We start from the raw sequence: 27,931 nt of genomic DNA on the forward strand, positions 1-27,931 counted from the left end.
CCCATCATATCTGCAGGCTCCACTCACGCTTAGGAGGCTGGAATCTTGGGGGCCAGCTTAGAATTCTGCCTGCCACAGAGGGGAAGGGGTTCCTTTAACCCCCACAGCCAAGTCAGGGCGAGAGTCCTAAGACAATCACTCATAAAGATTGGGGTTCAGCAAAACGGGGAATTAGACTCTTGCTAGGGTGACCTCGTAGTTACCCCCAGGCCAAGAGGAGCTGAGCGGGGTACGAAAGTCACAGCATTCTGGGAGCCAAGGAGCATGGCGCAGTGTGTCCTTCCCACTGAGGTCTGGGGACAGACTTGAAAGGCTTGTGACCTGCCAGGCTGGAGATTTCAGAGCGGTCCCTTCCCTCAGGCTTGAAGGGCTGCAAGCTCAGTGAGCCCGGAGGAAAGATGGGGCAGCTCCACCCACCCCACTCTCCAAGTCCATCCAAGCGTGTGGAAGGGGACCCTCCAGTTCTTGGGGCTCTATGTGCGGGAACATACATTACCCCAAGGGCAGAACCAGGAAGCTGCTGGGGGGCCGATGGGCCAGGCGACTGAGTTTGAGATGGAATGCCTAGGACTGAACCTTTAAAAAAAAGTTTTTTAAATTGTGGTAAAATATACATAGCATAAAATTTACCTTTTTAAGTGTACGGTTCAGTGCTATTAAGTGCACTCACAATGTTGTACAACCATCGGCATTATCCATCTGCAGTACTTTTCCATTATCCCAAACTGAACCTCTGTCCCCATTAAATCCTCACTCCCATTCCCCAGCCCACACTCCTGGCACCACCGTTCTACTTTCTGTCTCTACGATTTCGACGACTCTATGGACCTCATATAAATGGAATCACACAGTATCTGTCCTTTTGTGACGACGTCTTTCACTTAGTATGTTTTCAGGTTCATCCATGTCATAATATGTATTAGAATTTCCTTCATTTTTATAGTTCAATAATAATCCTTTTTATGTATAGACCATGCTTTTTAAATCCATTCTTCCGTGGATGGACCCTTATGTTGTTCCCATGTTTTGGCTATTGTGAATAATGCTGCAGTGAATGTGGGTGCACAAAAATCTGTTCAAGTCCCTGCTTTCAGTGATTTTGGGTGCATACCCAGAAGTAGAATTGCTGAATCGTATGGTGATTCCATGTTTACCTTTTTGAGGACCCACCATACTGTTTTCCACAGTGGCTGCACCCCACCTGCAACGCCTGTATGCGGGTTCCAATTTCTCCACATCTTCATCAACACTTGCTATTTTCTTTGTCGTCATCGTTTAATAATTAGAATTGAATCTTAAATACAAAAATGAGACTGGTCTAATAACCCAAAATCTTAGGCAGATTATTAAATCTGGCCAATCTGATCGCTGGTGGGAAATGGGGATTCAGCAGAGAGCAGCTGCTGACAGCAATGAAACCATTCCGTGCTTACGTCCCCAACAAGGTGAGAATCCTCTGTAAACCAGTTACAGGAATAGAGTTCTTTTTCTTAAAATGCTTACTAGCTTTGAAAATGATTCACGTAAGAGTGCAGCAGCCTAAATACATTTACTGCCTTCTTCATTCCACCTCCATTCACCTCCTAAACCCTGGCTGTCCGGGTTCTATTCCCACGACTGTTCTGAAGCTGTCTTCTCTGAGTTCTCGTCCCAGCTTACAGGCATCTAGGAGCTTGGACTGTCCATGAAATAGAAGTATTTAATTCCCAAAGTTGAGTCTTTAGCAGAGTTCACTCTGCTTTCCTTGGGCAAAGACATTCATCACCCTGGTCTCAAATATGACTTCTATGACCATGACCTGAACAATCTTCACCTCTGGGCATTATTTATTTCATTTAACAAACTGAGTGCCTCCTCTCACTGTGGTCAGGAACCTTGTTTGGAATTGTCTGCTGGGCATCTCATTAAATTTAAATTCATTCATCCATCCATCATCTCTATTGGGTTGTGAAAGGTGAGGCTCTCTGCTTAGGATGCTTGAGTTGGGAGAAGTATAGACACACACACAAAAAAGTTAAATCATTCTGCCTGATACAGAAACAGGAGTAATCCACTGGTATCTCAAGAAGGGGTTCGGGATCCTGAAGAAGGAAATGGAAGAGTCTAGAGGAATGGGGGTGGGGAGGGCTAGCTAGAAACATGGAAGAAAACCAGGGCCTGTGGAGAGATGTGGATATAAAACATTCTCTATGTCGAAAGTGATGGGACTTGGAGAGCGCAGCGATGTCTGACATTGGATTTTAAGTGTTTGCACACCGTGTGGTAATTCTCTCTGCTGCTCCCAAACCATGTAACGCCGGCAGTGCTTTGGGGGAACGGAAAGGGTCATATCCCATGATTTCAGGAAAGCAAGGACGGTTAAAGTGGGGCTGGGAGTAATGGTTTGGAGTCACAGGAAAGCAGGGAAATCGGTGACAGTGTGGATGAGAAGGCAAACCCATGTGCTCTTGGATATGTTAGAGAAATAGATGAGAGTATTCTAGATTCAGCTGTTAATGACTGCATTTCATTTTGATATTAAGTGAAAGAGTGACCTCAGGAAGTTGGAGGCCAGGGAGTTGCCTGGATTATAGATTCTTCACGAACAAGACTTGACCTGGGGCACCAGGTGCCTTTTCTTCATACATGTTAGCATCCTTATGGGACCAGTGACGTGTCTTTTTCACGCTAAGTGTTTGGCCCTCATCTTTTGGGCTCATAATCTTCTCTCTCAGATCCCAACCTTCTTTCTTAAGCTCTTTTCAAGGCCTGGAGGGAATTTCCAGTGGTTAGGACTCCACGCTTCCACTGCCAGGGGCCCGGGGAACTAAGATCCCGCAAGCTGCATGGCACGGCCAAAAAAAAAACAAAAAAAAGGCCTGGAGCCCCTCTTGCTCACATTTCAGGGGTATAAATAATAACAACCCTTACATCTTTATACCATTTCATGGTTGACAAAACATAGTCACACACATTTAATCCTCTTGACAGTGATTATTCCCATTTTACAGATGAAACTGAGGCTCAGAAGGGTTCAGTGACTTTGCTCAATCTCACTTGTGTAGTAAGTGACAAAGTGGTTGTTCTAATCCACTGCTCTCTGCTTTTCACCAGAGCTGCCGTTCCTGAGTCTGTGTTGACCAGGTGTAGCAGTACTATTTCATGCATTTTTTCTCTGTAAAGCCAATTAAGGAATTTGTGCTCATACTGTTGACTATTTTCAAGGTTATTAAATTAGTATTGGGGGAAAGTACAAACTTTCTATGAGAGTTTTAGGAATAGTCATAAACATGAGAAATGTGGAAATCTTGTCTTATAAAATATTCATCTGAGTGGAGTCAGCTGAGGAGATACTGAGAGGGAAGGCTACAGGGATGACAACAAAATAGAAGCTGTGTCTCAGCTAAAGGTTGAGAACTACATAAAAATCCATTATTTCGATGGAACTTGCCACAACATTTTCCCGAAGTGTTCCGTAAAGAATTACTGAATGCCAAATACAAAGTACTATTATAAACTTGTGAAAAGATTCTGTGCTTCCATGTACCAAAGAAATCCAGAACAATAATTCCACAAGTAAGGCTAACCTACCTAAAGCATCACCTCCTCCAACACAGAGTAAAGCCCTTCATTCAGGCAAGACCACAGAAGCTACAAAAAGGTAAGGCTACAGGCTCATGCTGCCCAGACTTCATTTTTTTTTTGCCATCTTCACGTCTTCCTTCGGTTTTATTTGGAAGCCCTTAGCCAGGCTGACAGAGGTGACAAAAATAGATTCAAGACCCTGCAGGTAAGGGGCAGAGCTGGCCAGGGAAGGGACGCAGTCTGCTTCACGCTGACTCTCCCGGGCAGGACAGATGGCCCATCCCTGCAAAACCTGTATTATGGTGGGAGAGTAATTACGCCCAACAGGGTATCTAAATATGCCCATTTTCCAGCATCTATTTGAGGGGAACAGGGGTAATTGATATCCAAACAGCTCCATAATAGGTTTTGAGTTTTGTCTCCCATCAGCCCATTTCCCACATTTACTAAAAATAGCAAAATTAATTAATTTTCATTGGCTTTCACTTCCCCTTCCTCTCCTGGGAAGAAGTGCTTATGAGCACTGAAGAGGAACAGGCCTGCTTAGATTCATAAATTGAATAGTTGAAGCCATTGAGGTCTGACTCTAGAGCTAAATTCATCTGATCTAATCAGCAGAGGGCAGAACAAATAACAAGCTATTCTGACTTAACATTGAGCTAAAATATTGTGTTAAGAAATTCCAAATGTTTGAGACATTTCTAAGAGGGCCACACAACTTTTCATTTCATAAATGCATTTACTAAAAGATGCCTTTAAATTGTAAGCTCCTTTTGTGCGTTAAGAATATTCAGATTACACACAAGACCACTTCTGTGGCTTAAAATCTACATCTATAGCTCTGGTCCTATAGCAGTTTTCACACCTCAGTCTCAAAACTTTTTTCAGATACTAATTCATTAACTAGATGACATTATATATCCCATTTTCAGGAGGAGAAACTGAGGCCCCAGGAGAGCCTGCAGAAGGACGTGATTCTCGTTCCCCCATCTGTGGCTTTCTTCAGGAAAAGGCCTTTGCAAATTCAGGGACACTGCCCAACAGGTGGAGTGGTTATAAAAGGAGGGTATTATTACAATAAGGTGGTAATAGAATAACACACTGTAATTTTTGGCAAAATAGTTTTCAGATAATTGAAGAAAGCCATAAACATTGGATTAGGGAAATAAAAAGCTATTTAAATATATTTTTAAAATATATAGCCTTTGTCCTCTGGCCCAGCGAAGACATACCTGTAGGGTGGCATTGGCCGGACATCTTTAAATAAGTGAAAAAGTATCTAGTAACTGGAACTGTAGCATCCGTGGGTGCCAAGGCTGTGTGGCATGTCAGTGCCAGCTGTGGGCTGACCACCGCCCTGGGGTCTGATCACTATCTCCTGGGCACTGTCTGCTCTCTGAAGGCCTTCCATTTCACCAGTGAATACTGTCCTCTGGGGACAGAGCCTTCTTGGCAGCCATTTCCAGATTGTGAAGTGATGACCCAGTTCTCTTAGGAGACAAACTGGGAGGAAACCGTGGATGTCGGGTGGAGGTAGGAAGGCACAGGGCTCCTCAGATCCTGCTGGAGCAGCCCCTGGACTTCAGAGACCCGCCCCTCTCCCCAGGCTTTGCTCACTTGGGCACAAGCCTGTACATTTTTCGTGGGAGATCAGAATGGAGACTTTTTTTTTTTTAATTTTATTTATTTTTTTATACATATTAGTGTATATATGTCAATCCCACTCTCAGAATGGAGACTTCTGACTCTGCTCTTGTTAAGATGCTGAAGTCAGTTACTCACTATGAGGCCATTGAGCTATCTCCTTTTGTTTTTTCACAAGTGGGACAGGACCATGAGGCGTGGCATAACAGAACCTGGGGATCTATTGTAATAATGACTCAATTCCTTCGTTGCTAATGAGCGGACAAGTTGGAGCGAAGCCCCAGTTTGTGATGTGTGAGTGCTGCCCGCTAAAGGCTCCTGCAGCAGAGGCCTGCTCACACACGCCAAGCTCAGCCCAGCCTCCTCGGCGCTGCATTCCTCTGCTTGGCCCCCAAATTCCCTCCTCACTCAGACCCTCGCTGCCTCTGTGGCCTGAATGCTTCCTGAACCTGCGCCTAATCTGCCGGGGCTGCTCTCATTCTGGACCCTTAAGGATCTTGCTGGTCCTTGAAACTCAGCTTGAGTGTGGCTCCTTCATGGAGATTTCTTGCACGTCCCCCCCAAATCCCCACCTCCTCCTTTCTCTCTCTTTCTTTTTTTTTTTTTTGCCGTAAATATAGATTTCTTTTTTTTTAAATCAAAGTATAGTTGATTTACAATATTGTGTTAGTTTCTGGTGTACAGCAAACTGATTCAGTTATATATATATATGTGTGTATGTGTATACATATTCTTTTTCAGATTCTTTTACATTATAGGTTATTACAAGATATTGAATATAGTTCCCTGTGCTATACAGTAGGTCCTTGTTTACCTATTTTATATATAGTAGTGTGTGTATGTTAATCCCAACCTCCTAATTTATCCCTCGCCCCCCTTTCCTCTTTGGTAACCATCAGTTTATTTTCTATGTCTGTGAGTCTGTTTCTGTATTGTAAATAAGTTCATTTGTATCATATTTTAGATTCCATATGTAAGTCATATCCTATGATATTTGTCTTTCTCTGTCTGACTTACTTCACTTAGTATGATAATCTCTAGGTCCATCCATGTTGCTGCAAATGCATTATTTCATTCTTTTTTACGGCTGAGTAATATTCCGTTGTGTATATATATCACATCTTCTTTATCCATTCACCTGTCAGTGGACACAGGTTGTTTCCATGTTTTGGCTATTGTACATAATGCTACTGTGAACATTGGGGTGCATGTATCTTTTCAAATTAGAGTTTCCATCTTTTCCAGATATTTGTCCAGGAGTGGGATCGCTGGATCATATGGTAACTCTATTTTTAGTATTTTTAAGGAAGCTCCATCTTTCTTTCTCTTTCTATAGCACTTGAAACATTCTGCCTGGCGGCGTGGTTGTCTCTACCCCCATCTAACTGAGTATCCACCAGTGGGTCGGAAGATCTTTGATCTCTTAGGAGCCAGGCCCATGCCTTCTTCCCCCTGAGCCCCTGGCGCATGGAACACACCATTTTGAAAATTACGCTTATTTGGAGTAGATGGAAACCGAATTGAAGGGAATTGAGGAAGAGACAAGGGGTCAAGAGGCGGAGGCAGAAGGCTGGCGACCAAAGGAAGGGAGCAAGAAGATGACTGCTCAGAGGGCAGCAAGTGTGATGGAACCAGTGGGAGGAGAGGATGCAGTGGGAGGTTGCAGGGAGAGACGGGCTAAGTCCTGTGTCACTGATGCGCGTTGCTCCTCAAGAGGGCCCACAGGAGCTTGGGGAGCGGCCAGAGCGCTAGCCTCTCAGAGCATCACGTCCTCAGGGAATGCACCATAACGAACAAAATGCAAGGTCAGTGTTCTTGGAATAGCTGAACGGTAAGAGTGCAGGCGCTAAGGAGGGGAAAGGTCACAGCGTCCAGGGCAGTCACGACAGAGGAGACGGTTCATGGTCCATCCCGGGGGTTCCCTGTGGAGGTGACCAGGGCTGTTTAAACCACACGGCTGGGTTCTGGATCAGAGGATCCCCCAGGCCCCAGGAGACATTCCACTCGGCCTCACGCATCCTCCAGCTACAACAGATGAACCGCTCACCTATTTTTTTTTTCTTTTTATAAATTTATTTATTTATTTTTGGCTGCGTTGGGTCTTCGTTGCTGCACGCGGGCTTTCTCTAGTTGTGGTGGGCGGGGGCTACTCTTCGTTGCAGTGCACGGGCTTCTCATTGCGGTGCGCAGGCTTCTCATTGCGGTGGCTTCTCGTTGTGGAGCACGGGCTCTAGGCACGCAGGCTTCAGTAGTTGTGGCTTCCAGGCTCTAGAGTGCAGGCTCAGTAGTTGTAGCGCACAGGCTTAGTTGCTCTGTGGCATGTGGGATCTTCCCGGACCAGGGCTCGAACCCGTGTCCCCTGCATTGGCAGGCGGATTCTTAACCACTGCGCCACCAGGGAAGTCCCTCTCACCTATTTTTAAGGATTCCCAGGAGAGGGGATTTCGTTCCCTTCTTTCGCAGGGAATGGAAAGAGCATGGGAAGCTTTCTCTCCTGGGTGAGTTGAGGCTGTGTCTGTGAACGCCTCGAGGCTGCCGGGATAGTGTTTTGTGAGGCCCTGATTCAAGGAGGGTGTGTCAGGCTGCTGTCTGGTCCTGGATGCTCAGGGAGTTGGGACGTGGTGGGGACACTGCCGTTTGCTGGAGCCACTGAGTGATGACACTACGTGTAGAACTTACCTCCTGCTCTCTGGACTCTGAGACCAGCCCAGCAGCGAGGGTGGTGGGATGAGGCGTGGGGGGAGGATGGGGGGATGTGAGGCTCTTTCCCAGAATCAGGTGGAGTCACACAGCCCAGAAAGGAAGGGCTGAAAGACCTGGAGTTGCTTTTCATGAGGGGCCTCAGAGTGACGCCGTTCCTACAGCCTGGGGGGCAAAGAGCTGCAAACCCTGACTAAAGGCCCTTCTTTGAAAGGTATGCAACCCAGGTGACGAAACGTGAAATAGAGCCGGAGGGGTGGCCCCCATCAAAGATCTGGGCTAATGCTGCCAGCATCGGATTTCCGTAATCCCTAGGATTCAACCAGCAGAGGGAACAAGGACTTTTGGTTTTATTTCCATGGTGGTACAATTTCTCCTTTTAATTCTGAAATGCTTTAATTGGTAGTCTTCACCTGGGTCTACCGCTTCTCAGAAAGTCACAGGGTGCCCATCACCAAAGATGCCCAATCCAGACTAAAAGTCGTCCTGTGGGTAATTCAAGATACCCCTGCAGAACCCACTTCTAATTCTGACCAAATAAAGAAACGCATGAATTGCCTGCAGGGTTGGTCTCCCAATATAAAGGCACTGTGTCCTGCCTAATGTTCTCCAGGAGAACTTCAGACTAGAAAATCCTGGATCTAGGAAACCTGCTCCGATAAATTTGAAATGGATGTAGGGGCAATGTTTCAGGATGGGAGTCAAGGGCCTTTGAGGGGACTCTTCAAAGTCAGGTATTGTTGTGGGCTGAGTTATGACCCCCCAAATTCACATGTTGAAATCTTAACCCCCAACACCTCAGAATGTGACAGTATTTGGAGATCAGGCCTCTAAAGGGGTAAGTTAAAATGAGGTCACTAAGGTGGGTCCTAATCCAATAGGACTGCTGTCCTTATAAGAAGAGGAAATTTGAACACAGATGCAGAGGGAAGACCACATGAAGATGTGGGGAGAAGACAGCCGTCCACAAGCCAAGAGAGGCCTCAGCAGAAACCAACCCTGCCCACACCTTGATCTCAGCCTTCAGCCTCCAGGACAATAAGACAATAAAGGTCTGCTGTTGAAGCCCCCAGGCTGTGCTACTCTGTCAGGGCATCCTGAGCGACCGATACAGGTGTATTGAGGCGTAGCTGTTAGGGGAGCGGGCACAAGGCCCAGGAGAGGGAGGCACAGCCTGGAGCCTGAGGGACTGCTCTGAAATGACAAGAGCTAAAGTGGACTGTTCTAGATTAGGGAGGAAGCCTCAGGGGGTGGAGAAGTACAGACAATTGTAGGTCAGGCTGGATTAAGACAATAGTAATCAGCTCGTCTAACCTCTGCTCCCAGCTTCAGCTCCCACGCTCACCCGCCCCTTGCCCAGCCGCCCAACTTGTTTCTCATTGGTCAGGGCCTTGACCGCCAGGGTCTTGTTATATCTCCCAGGAATATATGCAATGTATTAGGGGACCCCTGAAGTGGGCAGAATACCTGTCCCTCCCGCAGTGCTCTCCGTTGGTGGAATTTCACAATAGTGGTGGAGAAAACATTTGGAGTAAAGGCCTTTCCTAGGTAGCCCTCAGATTATATCACTTTGGGGACTGCTGGCCATTTCTGCTCTTAAGGCTTCCCTGGTTAAAGAAGGAAAAGATTGAAAAGAAAAAAATTATGGACCGTGGGATGCAAAACTGAGTTGAAAAATGGAACAAAATCTTCAGTGTGGCGTCCCCAGACGGAGTCCTGTGTCTTACTCATTCTCAGATCTTGATTCCTCTCGTTTTTGTTTTTAGTACCTTAAAACAATCAGTGGCCCAACACAGGGACAATATTGGAAGTTTTCCTGTTGAGTGGACTCAATGCTCCCCCAAAAGTGAGTTATTTCACTACTTAGAGTCTTGACTTTCCATGTGCAAAACTGTGGGTCGTGCTAGCCATTGCCTCCTTGCTCAAAAAACCATCAGGAACATTCAAGTTGAAAAAAATATTCAGGTTCTCAGTAAGTATTTGTTAAATTGCCAGCTCCAGCATACTTACTAGAAGTGGGAAATACAGTGACCTGAGACTTAAGTTCCCCTTTTTAACTTTTGAGGTTGGAGGGAACTACTTATTGCTTTTTATGAAAAAAAACCCATTCATTTTGCTCATTAAATTGTTATAATTTTCTTTTTAATAATAGGTCTGTAATAGGTAGAAATTCCCCAAAATTGTGGAAAGTATGGCTTCTCATCTCACTATAATTTTGATAATTATGGCTAACAGCCATTCATTTAGTTGGCATCATTTGGGAGAACCGAAACATTTCTTTGAGTGTCTTCATTGTAATAGTTAATGTTTTGATAGAATCTCTTCAAAATCCATTAAACATCCTTTTATCTTCCTAAAACATTGTCCACTGGACACAGCTTAAAGGTTTTATTCCTCACGGTCATCATACCATTCCTGTCGCACTGAGGTGTAATGAGGTTGTCATCACTGGGCTGCTGTGTTGGTCTTTTTGCCCTGTGGCTGAATGATCATGTTTGTAGGAATCTTGTGTCTACTTGGTGCCATTGCCTGTTTTTGTCAATCTATCTGCTTCGAGTGCTGTCCACTTGCTGTGGGCTGGGAGAGCAGATAGGAAGCTTGCTAGAATATGTCTATAGCTGGATAAAATCGGCTCTGAACTACTCATTGGTGAAACAAGGTACAGTGGACATTTGTGAATGCCATCCCAGCTTGCATTACACCTTTCCAATCGTCCCTGATTTCTTTTTTTTTTTAACTTATTTTATTGAAGTATAGTTGATTTACAATGTTGTGTTAATTTTCACTGTATAGCAAAGTAATTCAATGTACATATATATATATATATATTCTTTTTCATATTTTTTCCATTATGGCTTATCACAGGATATTGAATATAGTTCCCTGTGCTATTATGGTATGGCCTTGTTGTTTATCCATTCTGTATATAATAGTTTGCATCTGCTAATCCCAAACTCCCAATCCCTCCCTCCCTCACCCCCCTCCCCCTTGGCAACCACGAGTCTGTTCTCTATGCCCGACAGTCCCTGGTTTCTATTCAGGGATTCGTGTGTTTCTACCTGGGGATCCGATGTTGGAGCACATGAGCTCAGCTAAGCCAATGAGCACATTGCATTCCCCTAGGCATGTGGTTGGCCCGGAGGTGAGCAATGGACCCACGCAAGTCTAATCGGAGTGCTCTCAGCATCTTTAGCTCATGATGCTCTTTCTTGGACATGAAAGACGAAGCACACAGCCTGCATCTATGGGCAGTCATCTTGCCACCATTAGTGAGTCAGCTTTAGGACGAGGCTGATACCAAGGAAGGCAGAATGGAGAGAAGAATCAAAACAATACTTTGGTGACACCCCCTAACCTCTGAAGCAACCGTTGCTTAAAGCTCCTTCTACTTATGAATTTTTTAAAATTGAAGTATAGTTGATTTACAGTGTTAATTTCTGCTGTACAGCAAAGTGACTCAGTTACATATATATATTCTTTTTTATATTCTTTTCCATTATGGTTTATCTCAGGACATTGAATCTAGTTCCTTGTGCTATATGCAGTAGAACCTTTTTGTCCATTTATTCTATATGTAATAGTTTGCATCTATTAACTCCAAACTCCCAGTCCATCCCTCCCCACCCCACTCCCCTTTGGCAACCACAAATCTGTTTTCTGTGTCTGTTTGTTTCTGCTTTGTAGATAGCTTCATTTGTGTCTATTTTAGATTCCACATATAAGTGATATCATGTGGTATTTGTCTTTCTCTTTCTGACTTACTTCACTTAGTATGATAATCTCTAGGTCCATCCATGTTGCTGCAAATGGCATTATTTCGTTCTTTTTTATGGCTGAGTAGTATTCCATTGTATATATGTACCACATCTTCTTTATCCGTTCATCTGTCGATGGACATTTAGGTTGATCCATGTCTTGGCTATTGTGAATAGTGCTGCTATGAACATGGGGTGCATGTATCTGCCTATGGATTTTTAAAATGAGACTTTATATGATAAATTTCCTTATTGTTTAAGCCACTTTGAGTCAGCTTTTCTGCTATCTACATCAAAGAGTGTTCTAATTGACTGATAACGGGAAAGAATTTGTACTTGGACTTGATAGAAGATCTATTTTGGTATCTCAGAATATATCATTGGTACACTTTGTGGTAATACATGGGTGTGCACTTATTCTTTAAAGTGTACAGACGCATTGTATGCACTGTTGTATTATGATATTTCACTATTAAAAAGAAGATAGTTAATACCATTATACACCCATCTAGGCAGAATAACCAATAGCATTCATTCAAAAATATTTATTGAATGTCTATTATTTGTCAGACACATTCTAGGTCTTAGGGATATAGTTGGGGAACAAGAAAAAAATCCCCATTCGAAAGGATACAATTTAAAAACACAGAGGATCTATAGGAATGCCAGGTAACGATGTGTGCTATGGAAAAAGTAAAGAAGGTTAAGGGAGGGATGAACAAGTGCTGTTATTTTAGGCAGCATGGCTGGGAAGGCCTCTCTGATGAGGTGACATATGAGCAGAGACCTGAAAGAAGTGAGGGTGAGCCTTGCAGATATGGAGGGATTCAGAAGGAGCTCTCCAGACATGGGAACAGTGTGTGCAGAGGTGCTGAGGTATGAGTGGGCTTGGAGCGCTCTGGACATAGCACGGAGGCCAGTGGGCTGGAGTGCAGGGACTGGGGGAGCGGGTGTCAGAAAGACAGCCAGGAGCACAGCCTCATATACAATGTCAGGGGCTCTGATTACCTTCAGAGAGAGGTGGGGTCTGTCTGGAGGATTTTGAAGGGATATTAGGATCTGACTCAGTATTCAAAAAATCGCTGTTGGGTGTGGAGAACAGTCTGTAGAGACTAAGGACATGGGGTGCTTTGATGTTGCTTGCTTCAGCAGACTTCTATTTCTTTTTTTTTTTTTTGGCTGTGCAGAGCGGCTTGTGGGATACTAGTTCCCCGACCAGGGATCGAACCTGTGCCCCCTGGAGTGGAAGCGGGGAGTCCTAACCACTGGACTGCCAGGGGTGTCTCTCAGCAGACTTCTAAATAGCAAAAAAGCACTGACCTGAAAGGGAACAACGCACAAGTTATTGCATTTTATTTTTGTCCCCAGAGTCCTTCTGCACTGTGGGTTCTGTCCTTCTGCAGGATGCTGTTCTCCCTGAGTGACTAGGGAGCCTGTAAATACAGCAGGAGTATTGGGAGCAGGTGATGACAGTGGCGCCTATGACTTTGCAGAACGTGGGAGTCCCTGCCCTGGGTGTTTGATAACCTCTAACCTCTGACCTCTGACCTGGGAGGCAGCCCTGGGCAGCAGAAGCAGCAGTGAGTCTGAAACCCATGGCCCTGCTGGACCCCTGGACTCTGCTTCTTCTCTTCTGTCAGACTCATCTATACCTTAGCCCGTGGGCTGGTTCTCTGTAAGATGATTTCAAAATGAACACAACGTAATGTTCTAGGAGTTGAAATTAAAAATGCTCACTTAGGGACTTACCTGGCGGTCCAGTGGTTAGGACTCTAAGCTTCCACTGCAGAGGGCATGGGTTTGATCCCTAGTCGGGGAACTAAGATCCCACATGCTGCGCAGCATGGCCAAAAAAAAAAATGCTCGCTTAACCTAGCTAGATTCCTTCTCAACTTTCCAAAAGGGAGAGGGCAAAGAGAAGAGGTTGAGAGGGCATTAATAACTCTCCAGATGATCTCTGAATACTCCTTCTGTGGAAGGATTAAGGGTTCCTTTGAGGCATCCGGCCAAAATACCCCCCTGTAGTGTTGCATTGAAATTAACTAATGAGATAAGCTTCCTGTTTTAGTTTCCTGTCTTTGGTTATAATTGCTGCTGCAGTCTTGCTCATCATTTCCTGCAGGTTTTCCTTCTCTGGCTGTGATAAATATTAATGCCTTTAATTTTTCATTCCTCCCTTCGGCCTGGGATTCTGTGAAGAGTGAGATTTTCTTGTTCTTTAGGCTGCCTTTCTCAGCGATGAACAATTTTCATTTTCTACAACAGATTTTCCTAGGTTAGTTTTTAATTCAGACCTTCACTTTGGTTTTTGTTTGACTATTTTAAAAAGAATGAGAAGCCTACAACAGCCGGAGCTGAATCCAGGGCTTCGAAGCTCATCATGGTCTCTTTTTCTTTGTTTTCTCTCAAGAGTCCTTAACCTGAGGGTGTCAGTTCCCTGTGATTCTAGGCAATGTTTTTTATGTTTAGGAAGATGTGGTTTATTTCGCTTAGAAAAGATGTCGTAACTTCATCAGGTTTTCAAAATATTCTTACTAAAATAAATTTTAAAACATTCAGAAACCCTGCTTAACCATTCTGGGGATCATTGCTTTGGGCAAATCTAGTGACTAATCCTTGTGATACATGGGAACAAACATAATCATATCTTCTAGAGATTGTAGGAAAAAGGTTCTCTCCTCCCTTAGAACCACAGGGCATTTGAATCAAAAATGATTACCACTTCCCCACCCCTTCTTCATTGCACAGATGCAGAAATGAATTTCTCAAATCTCACAGCCCGGGAGTGGCAGAGCTGGGGCGCAATATTCTGTTTACTATCCACGTTCCACCAGCAGCAAGGTGACATCTAGCACTCCCTAGTATTCCACTTCCCAAACTCTTCTCTCTTTATTAAGGTACACTAGTTTATTCCCTCCAATGAAAACAATTTCATTCCAAGTACCAAAGTAATATTTAGTAATTGACAAGAAACCTGACAAATCATATAATGGGTCTGTATGTCATAAACCTGAGAAATCATTTCTTGTCCTTCCCAGCCTACAGAGGACATCCCTGTGCTCTTTTTTTGGCCACACCATGTGGCATACAGGATCTTAGTTCCCCGACCAGGGATGGAACCCCCACCCCCTGCAGTGGAAGCACAGAATCTTAACCACTGGACCCCCAGGGAAGTCCGTCCCTGTGCCTATCATGGACTCCAGCCATTGCATTGTTAGTTATCTCTTTGTATCCATGCTCCCCATCTCCCCCGGGATTTTTGGGGCCTTGAAGACAAGGACCTTCTCTTGAATGCTTTTATATTCCAGAGAATCTAGCACACAGGCCTGAGCACTATTTGTACATTCCATTGCACTTTTAGGACATGGTCTAGGTGTCACCACTGTGGATCATAATTCCTAAGCTCAGTGCCTTCAAGGGGGAGGCAGATAATGAAGCAGAACAAGTGTAGGACCATAGGGACAGTGGAAACAGCAGAAAACTGGGAAATTCGTGCCCCATCAAAATTAAAAATTAAAAAAAAAAAACAAACTTCAGAGGCCAAACTTCCAGCTATCGTGACATGAAAAGGTCAGTAAATCCTCTCCTCCCCAGACAGTATGAAACTGGACAATATTGTCAGAATCAACCATTTCTGTGCTTTGGAAATTGGCCAAAGGCAGATAACAAATTGAGAAGCATTTACTCATGAAAAATGGATACAGCTTCAGGCAAGAACGGGTCTGTAGCCCTTTTGTCTGGTCTGTTTCCATCCCAGCCCTCTTCCCAGTTCTGTCCACTGTTTTATCAGCAAGGGGCTGACCAGAAAAAAATATCAAGTTTACTGCCAAAGGGGTCAAATCAATTTTGAGCAGAGGGTGAAAACCTACAGCACTGACAGCAATAGAGAACTTGGCAGGAAACAAATGGGGAAAACGCACATCTCTGCAAGTTCGAGAATGTGCTCCTGATTGGGGTAAGTGGTGAACCAGCTACAAATTTAACAGAAAATCTTGGAATGGGAGAGCCAAAGGGTTGAGATGGGCTCTCCACACATCCCTGCTGGCTGGGAAACTATGCACATGTGCAGGAGAGACCCAGGAGAGCCCGGTAGAACGTGAATGCTGTTTCTCCAGGACCTAGCACAGTGCCTGGAATATAGGAAGTGCTCTGTTTATGTTGACTCAATGAATGCTAGTTGCCATATGCAGTATATCTGTCTATGAGTTGCCTTAACTGCTTTGCAGAACAAGACAGGGTATAAGTAGACACATTAATTAAAAACTAGTATTATTAAATAATATATGTTGGGAGAGGGCTCAGGAGAAAGGAGCCATTAAATACCTGAGAATCCAGGTACATGGGAGCAAATCCAGGGAGAAGCAATGGACATGGTAATGGACAAAGCATTTGCTCCCCTGGAAAAGCTCTTTCCCTGACACCCTAAATACACAGGCCTGACTCTTGGTACTTTTCTAAATGCAGGCTGGCTCCTTTGTGTTGAAATCTTGCTTGGGAGAAAAAAATGTATGTGAAGTGCTTAACACAGTGTTGGTAATGAGAAAACTCAGTGGAAGTGTTTGTTTTTAGGAGTGGTATAATAAGGTCTTCTGGACATTCCTGCCTTGATCCAGATTTCATGGCTCCAAATAATTTTGCCAGGAATGATAAAGACCCAAATGTTAAGACACCTCCTCCATTTCCAACTCTTGGTCTGTAACTTCCTTAGGGAACACAAGTAAAGCCCATTAGACCAGAAGTTTATTCAGAATTTGGGGGCTAATTCAGCCTGGTCCTTGGGCAGAAGACTGGCTCCATGTGTGGTTTGCTGCTCAGGGCTTGTAAGACCAAGAAAGGCCTTCTCTTGAGGTTGGAACAGGGCCCAGGAGTATGTGAACATTTGGGTACGTTGGGCTGGCATGAGTGACTGATGACCCCAAATACACCCCCCACTTCCCTCCTCAGGGGACAGTGGGTTCTATTTACAAGGAGGCAATGAACTCCCAGGAGAAAAGACACCCAGCGAATACCTGGTGGAAAGCACCCAGCTAGACTCCTGAAGAGCAGTGCTCCCTTCTTCAACGCGTTGCCTGGTAAGAGAGTTTTCATCATTCTTGGCAGTGTAGGCTTGCTTCTCTCCAAGAACCATAACTCGGATGATGTTAGGTGTATTAGTCAGCTCAGGCTGCCACAACAAAGTACCACAGGCTGGGTGGCTTAAACAATGGACATTTATCTTCTCACATTTGTAGACTCAGTGTCCCAGATCAAGGTGTGGGCAGGGTTGGCTTCTCCTGAGGCCTCTCTCCTTGGCTTGTAGATGGCCGTCTTCTCCCTGTGTCCTCACGTGGTCGTCCCTCTGTACCTGTCTGTGTCCTAATCTCCTCTTATGTCAGGATGCCAGTCCTGTTGGATTAAGGCCCACCTATACAGCCTCACTTTATCATAACCGCCTCTTTAAAGGCCCAACACCAAATACAGTCACATTCCGAGGTACTGAGGATAGGTCTTCAGCATAGGAGTTTTGTTATGATTCAGCCCATCACATTAGGTAACCGAGGGGCAGGGGCACGGGCAGCTTAAGGCTGTAACTTACTCAGCAAGATTGGAAGAAAAGAAGAAAGAGTGTACAAAGAGGGGCTTTGAAGGGAATAAGGGAATTAACATTTGTTTATTTAGCCTCTACATACACAGGCAATATCCTAGGTGCAGTTTAATGAAATTTCACAACCATCTTATAAGGAAATTATTCTTCACCTTTTAAAAAATAGTGTTACCTTCCTTTCGTCTTTGTTTTTAAAATCTTATTCTGATGGTGGTGGTTGAATCTGTGAAAAAACTTAAATTCCAAACGTTCAAACTCGTTTTGACGTTTAGCTCTTCTCTTGGATCCTCTGAGCCCTGGCAGAAATGTATATGAGCCTATCAGCTGAGCATTAGACTATTTCCCTGAAAAGCTATGAAATACCCTTCAGCATCCCTAAACGCTGGCCTGATCCCACCTGGACGTCAGGGGACTGCAGTTTGGTGTGGTCAGTTGTGTGAGGGGTAAGCCTGGGATTGTACATGTGTGTACCTTCATGGGGGGGTTGGGAGGAGGGTGGGAGAGAATTTTCTGCTGAATTTTGTCTGACTGAATGAATAGATAAAGAGATCTACCTCTTAAATGAGATGCTGAGCATTTTATTCCTTCTTCACCCTTCGTCCTACACAGACACAATGTATCCTACATGATACACCCGGAGACCAGCTACATGGTTTGAGGGGGCCAGTGCAAAATGAAAATGAGGGGGTCTCTTGTTCAAAAATTGTTGCTGAACTAAACTTGGATTCGCTTGCCTGACGCGCAGCAAAGCCAACCCACTGACACCGGGCTGTGGGGAAGGAGAGTGCAGCATTTATTGCAGGCTCCAAGCAGGGAGTCCAGGCAGCTCATGCTCAAAAGGCCCGAACTCCCCGATGGCTTTAGGGGAAGGGATTTTAAGGGCAACGTGAGGGAGAGGGTCCCCAGGTGCATGATCAGCTTGTGTTCGTCCTTCTGATTGGTTGGTGGTGACGTAACGGGGTGGTATTTCGGAAGTTAACGTCATCAACCTTCTGGTTCCAGCCGGTCTGGGGTCTATCTGGTCAGCAGTTTCCACCTGGTGGAGGTTTCAGTATCTGCAAAACAACTCAAGGACATGGCTCAGGATATTATCTGTAGCCCCTGAGAAGGAACTAAGGGTCCTTGACTTTGTTTTATGGCTAAACTATTATTATTTTGTCTTGCTCGACTGCTTTCCCTTGTTTCTGCATTTTCTCACTTCTCTGATTAAATTTGCTCTCTGGAACTTGGGGAAGGCCTAGGAGGCTAAAGCTTTTCTACAAACAAGAAGTGGGGGACATAGGGGTCTGCCCCTGGCAAAGTCTCACAGGGTCCTGTTCGGTTTCAAAATGATGAATAAGTTTAAGATGGTGACAGCCGAGCTTGAATCCAACCGTGAGGTCCTTCTGGGTGGGGGCCCTGTGGGGCTGCCTAGGTCACACACACGTGAGGTCGACCCTCTGACCCTGCCACTTGTCTCCTGGGGCCATTGGACCGAAGGGGACCCTCCTGGTTAATTATTATCCCTCTCTAGATGAGCAGCTGATACTTTGTCTTCACTTGCAGGCTCTCCATCCCTCATCCCTAGTTACCATGGACGCATTCTCAGCTGGCTTTCCCAAGAGAAAGGAAAACCCGCCTCTGGCTCCAGGTATTCCTGTTAGTCTGCTCAGCACTGGGGAGGCGGATGGGGCTTGTTTCCCTGGTCATAGCTGACACCCTTCTGTCACTCTCCTCCCACCCGGCTCCTCCTCTCTGAGGCCCCCAGCCTTCCCAGACTCTGCCTGTGGTGGTAGAAAAGTGGGAACACCTTTGGAGTTTTATCATTTCTATGGCACTGAGGCTGGCAGGATTGCTGGTGCATGTTTTCCAGGCGGAGTCCTCTTCTGTTTCTTCTCCAGCCAACTTTTCTTGGCTGAGGGGGTTCTGAGTGGTCGGTGGAGGTGACTCAGCTGCTGGGCAGTGCTGGGTGGCCAGCCCTTCGCTGTTCCCCTGAGCACAGGATCCTTTGTCCTGGCCTCACACAGACCTACTGACACCACAGCTCAGCCTGCTTCTCTCTTCCCTACTCTCCTCGTCCTGATTCCCTTCTTTGCTGGCTTCTCATCAGCATGGCTGGTGGGCATTTGTACCAGCCCTCGGGTTGCTCCCAGGGCCTTGCGGATATGAGGGTGCTTCATCCCACCACACTTAGGTTCCTGAGAGGTACCCTCAGGGTAGTCAGCAGCACTATCTTTATACCCCCAGCCCTTTTCAGTGAACCACCAAGATGCTTCCTGAACCTAAGGGGCCAGCCCCTTCCTTCTGAGGAGTGATGTAACGTAGGGGTGGTTACGGGGTAGCAGGGGTATACGGGGTGTGCACAATGGTAAACCGCCACTTTAAGAGGAAATCCTCTGCTGCTGTGCAACCCAGCTTCTATCTCTGAACCTCAGAGATGGCCTTGAACTCTGAGGAGCCCAAGGGGTAGTGAGGGCCTGAGAGCTATAGGGACACCTGGGCTGGGAGTCAAGGAACCTGGGTTCTGGTCCTCTGTAGCAGGCAGAATAATGGTCCCCCAAATGTCCGTGTCCTAAACCAGTGAATATGTTACCTTACGTGGCAAAAGGGATTTTGCATATGTGATGAAGTTAAGGATTGTGAGATGGGTAGAGATGCCTGGATTATCCAGGTGGGTCCAATATAATCACAAGCCTCTTTATAACAGGGAGGCGGGTGGGTCAGAGCCAGAGAAGATGTAATGCCAGGAGCAGGGGTTGGGGTGATGTGATCGCTGGTGCGAGTCACGAGACAGAGAACGTGGGCAGCCTGTAGAAGCTGGAAAAGACAAGGAAACTGGTTCTGTCCAGAGCTTCCAGGAGCAACGCGGTCCTGCTGACACCCTGGTCTTAGTCCAGTGAAAGCCATTTTGGACTTCTGACCTGCAGAACAGTGAGGTAATATATTTGAGTTGTTTTAAGCCTCTAAGTTTGTGGTCGCTTGTTACAGCAGCGAGAAGAAATGAATACATCCTACACCTGCCATTAATGGAACTACTTGACTCTTGGGTGGGTAATTTCTCTTTTTTGACCTCAAGTTCTTTACATTAGGGAGTGTGACACACAATCGTTTTCAAACATTTACTAGAAAATTTAAAGGAGCAGGATGGTTTTATTAGTTGAAATCATGTGCAGAAGCCCAGTGTCAAGCAGGTGAGAGTGGAGCTTCTTTGGTGCTTTGGGACCTGCTGGGCAGTGCTGAGTAGTCAGAAGGCGCTGGCAGAGCTGGGGGTGGGACCTCAGCGGGTCTCTTGTTATTGACTTTCCCTCTGGGGGGAAGGTAGGCACTTGTGTACTTGATTGGTTGACAACTTCTGACACACACCAAAAACTCATTGGAACTGAGTAGAACTTAAACTACTGTTGTTATTACTTTTTTTTTTTAACGCTATGACCTTTATTTATTTATTACTTTTAATTTAATTTTTTAAAATAAATTTATTTATTTTAGGCTGTATTGGGTCTTCGTTGCTGCGTGCGGGCTTTCTCTAGTTGCGGTGAGCAGGGCTACTCTTCATTGCGGTGCGCGGACTTCTCATTGCGGTGGCTTCTCTTGTGGAGCACGGGCCCAGTAGTTGCAGCGTGTGGGCTCAGTAGTTGTGGTGCACTGGCTTAGTTGCTCCGAGGCATGTGGGACCAGGGATCGAACCCGTGTCTCCTGCATGGGCAGGCAGATTCTTAACCACTGTGCCACCAGGGAAGTCCCTACTGTTGTTATTAATGAGACTTTATACACGTATCTTACTTGGGGTGCTCTATACAACTTATAAGAATAGACCTTATCTTCAAGGTATGTCCATTTCTTGCAAGATCCTCATTTCAAATCCCTGCCTGTTCAGGAGTTTAAGCAGGGAGGTAATGGCCATTAATACAACACATCATCTGGAAAGTTTGTCACTGTTATTGAAATTGATTTTTGCAGCCTGCCAGCATCCTCAGTGCCCTTGGGGAAGGTCCACTCTCCCTGGAGTTTTCCTTTTGCTTTTCTTCTGTTGCTCTTGAAGTCTAGCCAGGGTCCAAACTCGTGCCTCTATACGCGACTCTGAGTTTCAGATGTCTAAAGTTGGGGACCTCCTACGACATCGTGCTCAAAAAGTGGAAGGGATAAGTAAAGGGGGTAGCAGACTCATTTTCTCACTGGCACTGAAATTCTCTGGGAGGACGCCAAGGGCAATGTAAACCCAGCCCGACTGAGAAATCAAAGCAGCATTTAAAAAACAAACAAATAAGCTTCATGGGCGAGTATCTCAACTCCCTTAATAAAAGCAACTTTAGGACTAGACAAAACAAACACAGGAGTGGAGGAGGGTTATTAAATGTGAACTTGTGTGTTCTGTACTGGAAAATTTTTGGTCTCTCTCTCTTCCTTTTGATATAATGTATAAGGATCAACAGAGGAGCTTGTTAAAATTGCAAATACCTGCATTCCTCCAAACCCAGAGATTCTGCTTCAACAGGTCTGGCATGAAACATTTCAGGTGGTTCTAACATGCATGGCCCTAGGAGGAAATTATGACAATCATTGACAATTGCGTCTGAGCTACCGAAGTGAAGATAGCTTTAAGTCCACTCTTGGAAACTCGAACAAGTAGGACCCTTGTGTATACTTCTTTTTATTTCCTGCAGTGCCTCTTTCTACAAAATTTTTTTGGGTGACTGCATAGTAGTTCTCTAATAAAAAAACATTAATTGGGCTTCCCTGGTGGCGCAGTGGTTGAGAGTCTGCCTGCCAATGCAGGGGACACGGGTTCGAGCCCTGGTCTGGGAAGATCCCACATGCCGCGGAGCAACTAGGCCCGTGAGCCACAATTACTGAGCCTGCGTGTCTGGAGCCTGTGCTCCGCAACAAGAGAGGCCGTGATAGTGAGAGGCCCGCGCACCGCGATGAAGAGTGGCCCCCGCTTGCCGCAACTGGGGAAAGCCCTCGCACAGAAACGAAGACCCAACACAGCCATAAATAAATAAATAAATAAATAAAAATTAAAAAACAAAAACAAAAAACATTAATTATCTTTGTTATACAGCATTATGTTATATAATGCCAGCTCTAAACATATTGTAACCCAATACCTTTTGCATATAGCAGTCTAGTTTTCCCAACACCATTTATTGAAGAGACTGTCTTCTCCCCATCGTCTATTGTTGGCTCCTCTGTTGTAAATGGACCATATATGCATGGATTTATTTCTGGGCTCTCTATTCTGTTCCATTGATCTAAGTGTCTGTTTTTATGCCAGTACCATCCTGTTTTGATTGCTGTAGCTTGTAGTATAGTTTGAAATCAAGAAGCATGATGCCTCCAGCTTTGTTCTTCTTTCTCAAGATTACTTTGGCTATTTGGGGTCTTTTGTGGTTCCACACAGATTTTAGGATTATTTGTTCTATTTCTGTGAAAAATGCCATTGGAATTTTGATAGGGATTGCACTGATTCTCAAGGTGTCTTTGGGTAGTATGGCCATATTAACAATATTAATTCTTCTAATCCATGAGCATGGAATAGCCTTCCATTTATTTGTACCATCTTCAGTTTCTTTTACCAGTGTCTTATAGTTTTCATGGTACAGGTTTTTCACCTCTGAGGGGAATTCTTGAGTTCCCATGCTTCATCCTTGCTTCTTTGCTTCTATATTCTCTCTCTTTCACTGTTAAGAATTCTTTCTCCTTGGCCTTGATTCCTTTTGCAATCCTCTCAGTGGTTGTAAAGAGCTCTCCAAGCAAAGCTAGAAACTGCTGAACCAAGATAAAAAGCCTTCTCCTCCTTGCTGAGATCTTACTCATTCATTCACTCATTCATTTGTGCATTCCACAAATAATGGTTGAGTGCCTACTTTATGCCAGGCATGTCCTTGAAATGAGAGGTACAGAGATGAAGAAAACAGTCAGGGTCCCTGCCCTCATGCAGCTTATATTCTCGTGCAAAAAAATAAACAAGAGAGGGAGGGAAAAGAAAAGAGAGAAAAGAAAGAAAATCAGAGTTGTAGGTGCTGAGAAGGGAATTAAAGGGAGGTGGTGGATGGCGTGACCAGAGGACTCTAGATTGGGTGGTTAGGGAAGATTAAACATCTGAGAATCATCTGAATGTCAAGAAATTATTATGCAAAAAGAAAGAGGGGCATTCAGCCAAGCAGGACTATGTGCTCAGGGAATGTAAGATCAGACCAAACAAAACGCAATTAATGGTATAATTTTGTGCCCCTACTAAATACATTTTCAAAAAATCTTACTTCTCTTTTTTGTATATGCATTAAAACGGACTATTCAGAATCAGAGTCAACTGTGGAGAAGTGGAGCTTAGCAGAAAACAGAGACTACTGAAAAATGTTAGCTTTTGAATGGAATGGTCAATTCTGATAGAATTTCTTTCCACAGTAATTTGCCACCCTTCCTAGGCAGGCATCCTACCTTTTCTTGTTCTCAGAGTAGAAAGGAAGAAGAAGAAACCCAAACCTAACCCAAAACATCCCACCTCATCCCAAACAGAAATAACCCCTATTACCCACCAGCTCCAGCCATGAAAGAAGAGATTGCCATCAGGGTATGACGTCATTATATTCTGCATTAATTGGAGCAAAGGAGCAGAGAAGAGGTGAGGTTTTGGGGAAGAATGCTCAAAGAACTACACCCTTCCTCCTTGATTGTTTAGAGCAGCCTTGCAATTAAATACTAAAAACATACCAGCTATAAATTGTTTGACCAACTCACCAGCTGTGGACTGGATTGTCACCCCCAAATTCATATGTCGAAGTCCCAACCCCCTCATGTGACTGAATTGGAGATGGGGGCCTTCAAGGCGGTGATTGAGGTTAAACGAGGTCATAAGGATGGCGCCCTGATCCGATGGGACTGGTGCCCTTATAAGAAGAGGAAGAGATACCAGAGATCTCTCTCTGCCATGTGAGGACCCACTGAGAAGGCAGCCATCTGCAAGTCAGGAAGAAGAGCCCTCACCAGGATGGGACCATGCCAGCACCTTGACTGGCATGGTCTTGGACTTCCAGCCTCCAGAACTGTAAGAAAATTAATTTCTGTTGTTTAAGTTGCCCAGTCCATGGCTGCCCAAGCAAACTAAGACATCACCCCACCTCTAGTTGGCACAGAGATGGTGCAGTAAAGTGAGTGAAGGATCATGACTCCCCCCCATCCCCAAGTCTAGTGTTGGAAAAATATCCAATGAGATCACGGTCCCTCAGGATTTAGTATCAAATAAAAAAAAATCTCTATTTTTCATAACTTAGAACTAATGTATTGAATAGTATTTAAAGCAAAAGTTTAATAATATTTTAAATTTTTATCTTTTCATTTACAGCAGGCCATTTGAAATGTTTGTTGAGTGAATAAATGAATCTATGAAAATGATACCACTGACCCCATAATAGCTAAGACCTGTACTTTTACATTTTTCCCCCAATGTTGAGGTCAGTTTTATGTTGGACCAAGACTGGCTCTGTATCAAGCAGGTGTGTGTCAGCTACACCCTCACCAAAAATGGAGCACAATGTCTGGGTACAGGATGACTTTACGGGACCCCAGGCACTTTTGCCTTGATGCGCTCCTTCCTCCATGAAAAAATTCTAAATTATATTTTATAATGACATTCTTCTGATTTTAAAAGAAATGAACACGAAAACACTTTTCCGAGCCCGTGAAAGTATCATGCGCTCTGACAGATGTTCCTTCTCTGTCTGGAGTCCAAGTCCTGCTTCCATCACTTTTGGGCTGTATGATTTTGGGGACAATCCCTCGGCATCCTCATCTATAAAAATGAGGTGAATGAAGGTGTAACAATATGGAGAAAAATCCTCCATGTTAGCAAGAAACTTGTTTGATGGGGGGATACTTTGATAAGAGTCTTGGGATGGGGTGCGCTGGAGGAGTAATGGTTTTGTGAGGGGTGCAGGGTGAGCTGGAGCTGAAGACAGAAGAATTTTCCTCTCTACCCACCAGGCCTGGCAAAGGAATTTTGGGGTCAAGGACAGAAACATCAAAGGAAGAGTCTTAGGAAAAGGCTTGTCTTTGTCTCCTCAGGTCACCTTCAGGAATATTCCCATTTTCCTTTAATGCTTTCTGAGAGTTGAATCTGTTTGGGGAGAGTGGAGGGTGCTGAGTTCTGCTCCGAGGTGGGCCTGGGTCTAGAACAGAAACTCTTAGCCCAGGGCCCAAAAAGCTCTCAGTAAACGCTGCCCTTTGATATTAACAGCCCAAGCCAGGCTTGAAAACATGGTTCTGGCCTCATTTGCAGCATCAATACTTTGTTTCGCTGATAAACTAACTGGCCCAGATAATCATCCAGGGCAGTGGTTCTCAACTGGGGTGATTTTGTCCCTCCACCCCCTTGGGGACATTTGGCAAAATCTGGAGACAATTTTGGTTGTCACAAGGAGTGGGGGGAGGGTATATTGGCATCTCATGGGTAGAAAGAAGCCAGGGATGCTGCTAAACATCCTGCAATGCCCGGACAACCCCACAACAAAGGATTGTCTGGCCCCAAATGTCCACAGTGCTGAGCCTGAGAAACCCTGATATGGAGCCTTTCCTCTGATGACCACCCAGGAATAAAAATGCAGGGAGCAATCTTTATAGCACACTATGAGATCAGCTGACTCTATTATTTAAAAAAAAAAGAAAAGCAAACAATTATATTTATGAGCTTCTTCCTCTCCACTGCCTCAGATGAACTGACATCTAACTAACTTTACTAGTACTGAATCTGCTAAATATGTTTCTTTTATTCTCAGGACTAAAAAGCAAATGTGATTTTCCAGTCCAGGTAACCTGGCAGCAGTTAGGCGGTGGAGATGTCCATCTAGAGCTAAGCTACCACTGCCCTCTGCTGGAGAAGTTTGGAACTGCAGCTTCAAGCGCTGACAACCAGAGATTCTAATTGAACAAGGGTCTGGTGCCTGGTGGTCACCCTGGGACTCCCTTTGCTGGCATTCTTGGAACTCCCTTGGCCCCTCCCCTGGTTGGCATCTCAGCCTGGGTTTCCCCTGGAAAGCAGAGCCTGAGCCCCAGGTCTGCACGGAGGTAGTTATTTTGGAAAATGATCCCTGGGAACAGGAGGGAAAGACATCCAAGGGGTTGTTGTGAGATAAGAGAACATGTATATGCTGGTCTCTGTCCCCAGGTCCTGGTGCAGGGCTCCTGAGACCCTTGTCATTTCCTGAGTGATAAGCACACCAGGAGCATCTTTTGTCCTAATATTTGCTCCTTGACTGTGGTTCCCTACACAGAGCTCCCAAATCCCTTGGAATTTCCTGGGTGAGAGCAGTGCCTTTCTGTTCTGAGAAGATGACTCTGGGATCCACTTCAGAAGAGTCTGGGTGGGGACCGGGGGGGAGTGGTTATGGGGCAGGTGACACAAGATTGGCCAGGATGGTTGATAAACTATCCACTGAGGATTGTGAAAACTGGGCCACGAGTACATGGTAGTTTATTACCACATTCTCTTGTCTTTTCCCTGTGTTTGAAATTGTTCATAATAAAAAACCCTTTTTTGGAAAAATAGCCATTCCAGGCTAGATTCATGGTGGCAGGGAAGGCGGAGGAGGGTGTATGAAGGGTGAATGACAGGAGCCTCAGACGTCTCCAGCTGCTTTCCTAAAGCATCACCGTGTGCAGACACTGCATTTCAGGGGCGAGATAAACAGTCCGTCAGGGGAACCGGACACCTTCCTCCAACACCTGCTGGTTCCAGGCTTTTCCAAGGCAGACTTGTCATTCGTGGTGAGAACCTGTGGTCTCTGAGAAGTAAGTCCTAGTGATTATTTCACCAACAAGTTCTCCATAATTCATTTTTAAAAGAAACAGAGAATTAAACCTGAAATATGTCTTTAAAAAGAGATGGGGAGGCAGCACGCCAGAAGCTGAGCGGTTCACGCCAGGCTGGCTGGTTGTCTGAGTTCAGTACACAAGCCTTGGGCCGCTGTCAGCCCGGAGGAGTATTTAAGCAGGATTACCTGAGCTCCTCGCTGCTGCAAAGACAGATGCTTTCTAAGTGGAACCTCTTCTCCTCACAGTGACCAGGCATGATGCCGAGTAAAATAATGGTCACAAAGAACATCACCAGGCCCCTAATGAGAAGCTGTTGACAGAAAAGTTGCTCTACCCTTCATCAAAAAGCCAGTAAATGTCAAGGAAGGGACTAGAGATGCGGCAGCTCATAAATTCCTTCTCCAGGGGCCACTGGAGGGGAGTTTGGGGACCACGCACTTGCTCAGCCTTTTTCCTGAACGTTGCTAAGGAAACTTCCGGAAAGCTTGGATTGTTTATGGGGCGGCTCATCCTGACAGTCTCGAGGGGATGTCACCAGGAAGGGCACCCCAGCTTCTGGTCAGAACATCCTGCATTGAGTACCAGGGCTGGCTAGGTCTGTATCTTTTTAGTCATCTAGACCTTGTCTGTGTGATGTCACAGTTTGTAAGGTAACTGGGCGCTGAGATCCCTTCCGGCTTGAAAAGCTAAAGCTTCACGTAGAAGATTTCATCTGCTCACGAATGAACCAGAATTGATTTTTCCTCTTGGTTCCTGTAATACTTATTGCCTACGGTGTTCATTTAGCAACCGGTCAGTTGGCCCCACTGTAACGTGTCTTCCGTGGCTAAATCTTGTTTCCACTTTTTTGTGAGGGATGGGGGGTGTTCCCTGAGTGACTGATGTGAATCAGATA

At 45.2% G+C, this 27,931-nt stretch overlaps 1 long non-coding RNA gene across 5 annotated transcripts in view; it reads left to right on the plus strand.

Moving 5' to 3' along the window:
- LOC133082717 (uncharacterized) overlaps window positions 1–27,931 on the plus strand; it is a 35,558-nt gene that overhangs the window by 5,180 nt on the left and 2,447 nt on the right. Inside the window, exons 3-7 of one of the 5 annotated variants that reach the window (XR_009698979.1) lie at window positions 16,608–16,735; window positions 18,793–18,877; window positions 20,215–20,273; window positions 26,001–26,289; window positions 26,771–27,012. This is a non-coding gene — a long non-coding RNA (uncharacterized LOC133082717). Of the gene's footprint in view, window positions 1–16,607; window positions 16,736–18,792; window positions 18,878–20,214; window positions 20,274–23,745; window positions 24,275–26,000; window positions 26,290–26,770; window positions 27,013–27,931 lie in introns of all 5 variants that reach the window. The other 4 variants (XR_009698982.1, XR_009698980.1, XR_009698984.1 and 1 more) reach the window with 4 other exon arrangements.

The sequence above is a fragment of the Eubalaena glacialis genome, chromosome 2, assembly GCF_028564815.1.
Source record: "Eubalaena glacialis isolate mEubGla1 chromosome 2, mEubGla1.1.hap2.+ XY, whole genome shotgun sequence".
In the NCBI taxonomy this organism is placed as follows: domain Eukaryota; kingdom Metazoa; phylum Chordata; class Mammalia; order Artiodactyla; family Balaenidae; genus Eubalaena; species Eubalaena glacialis.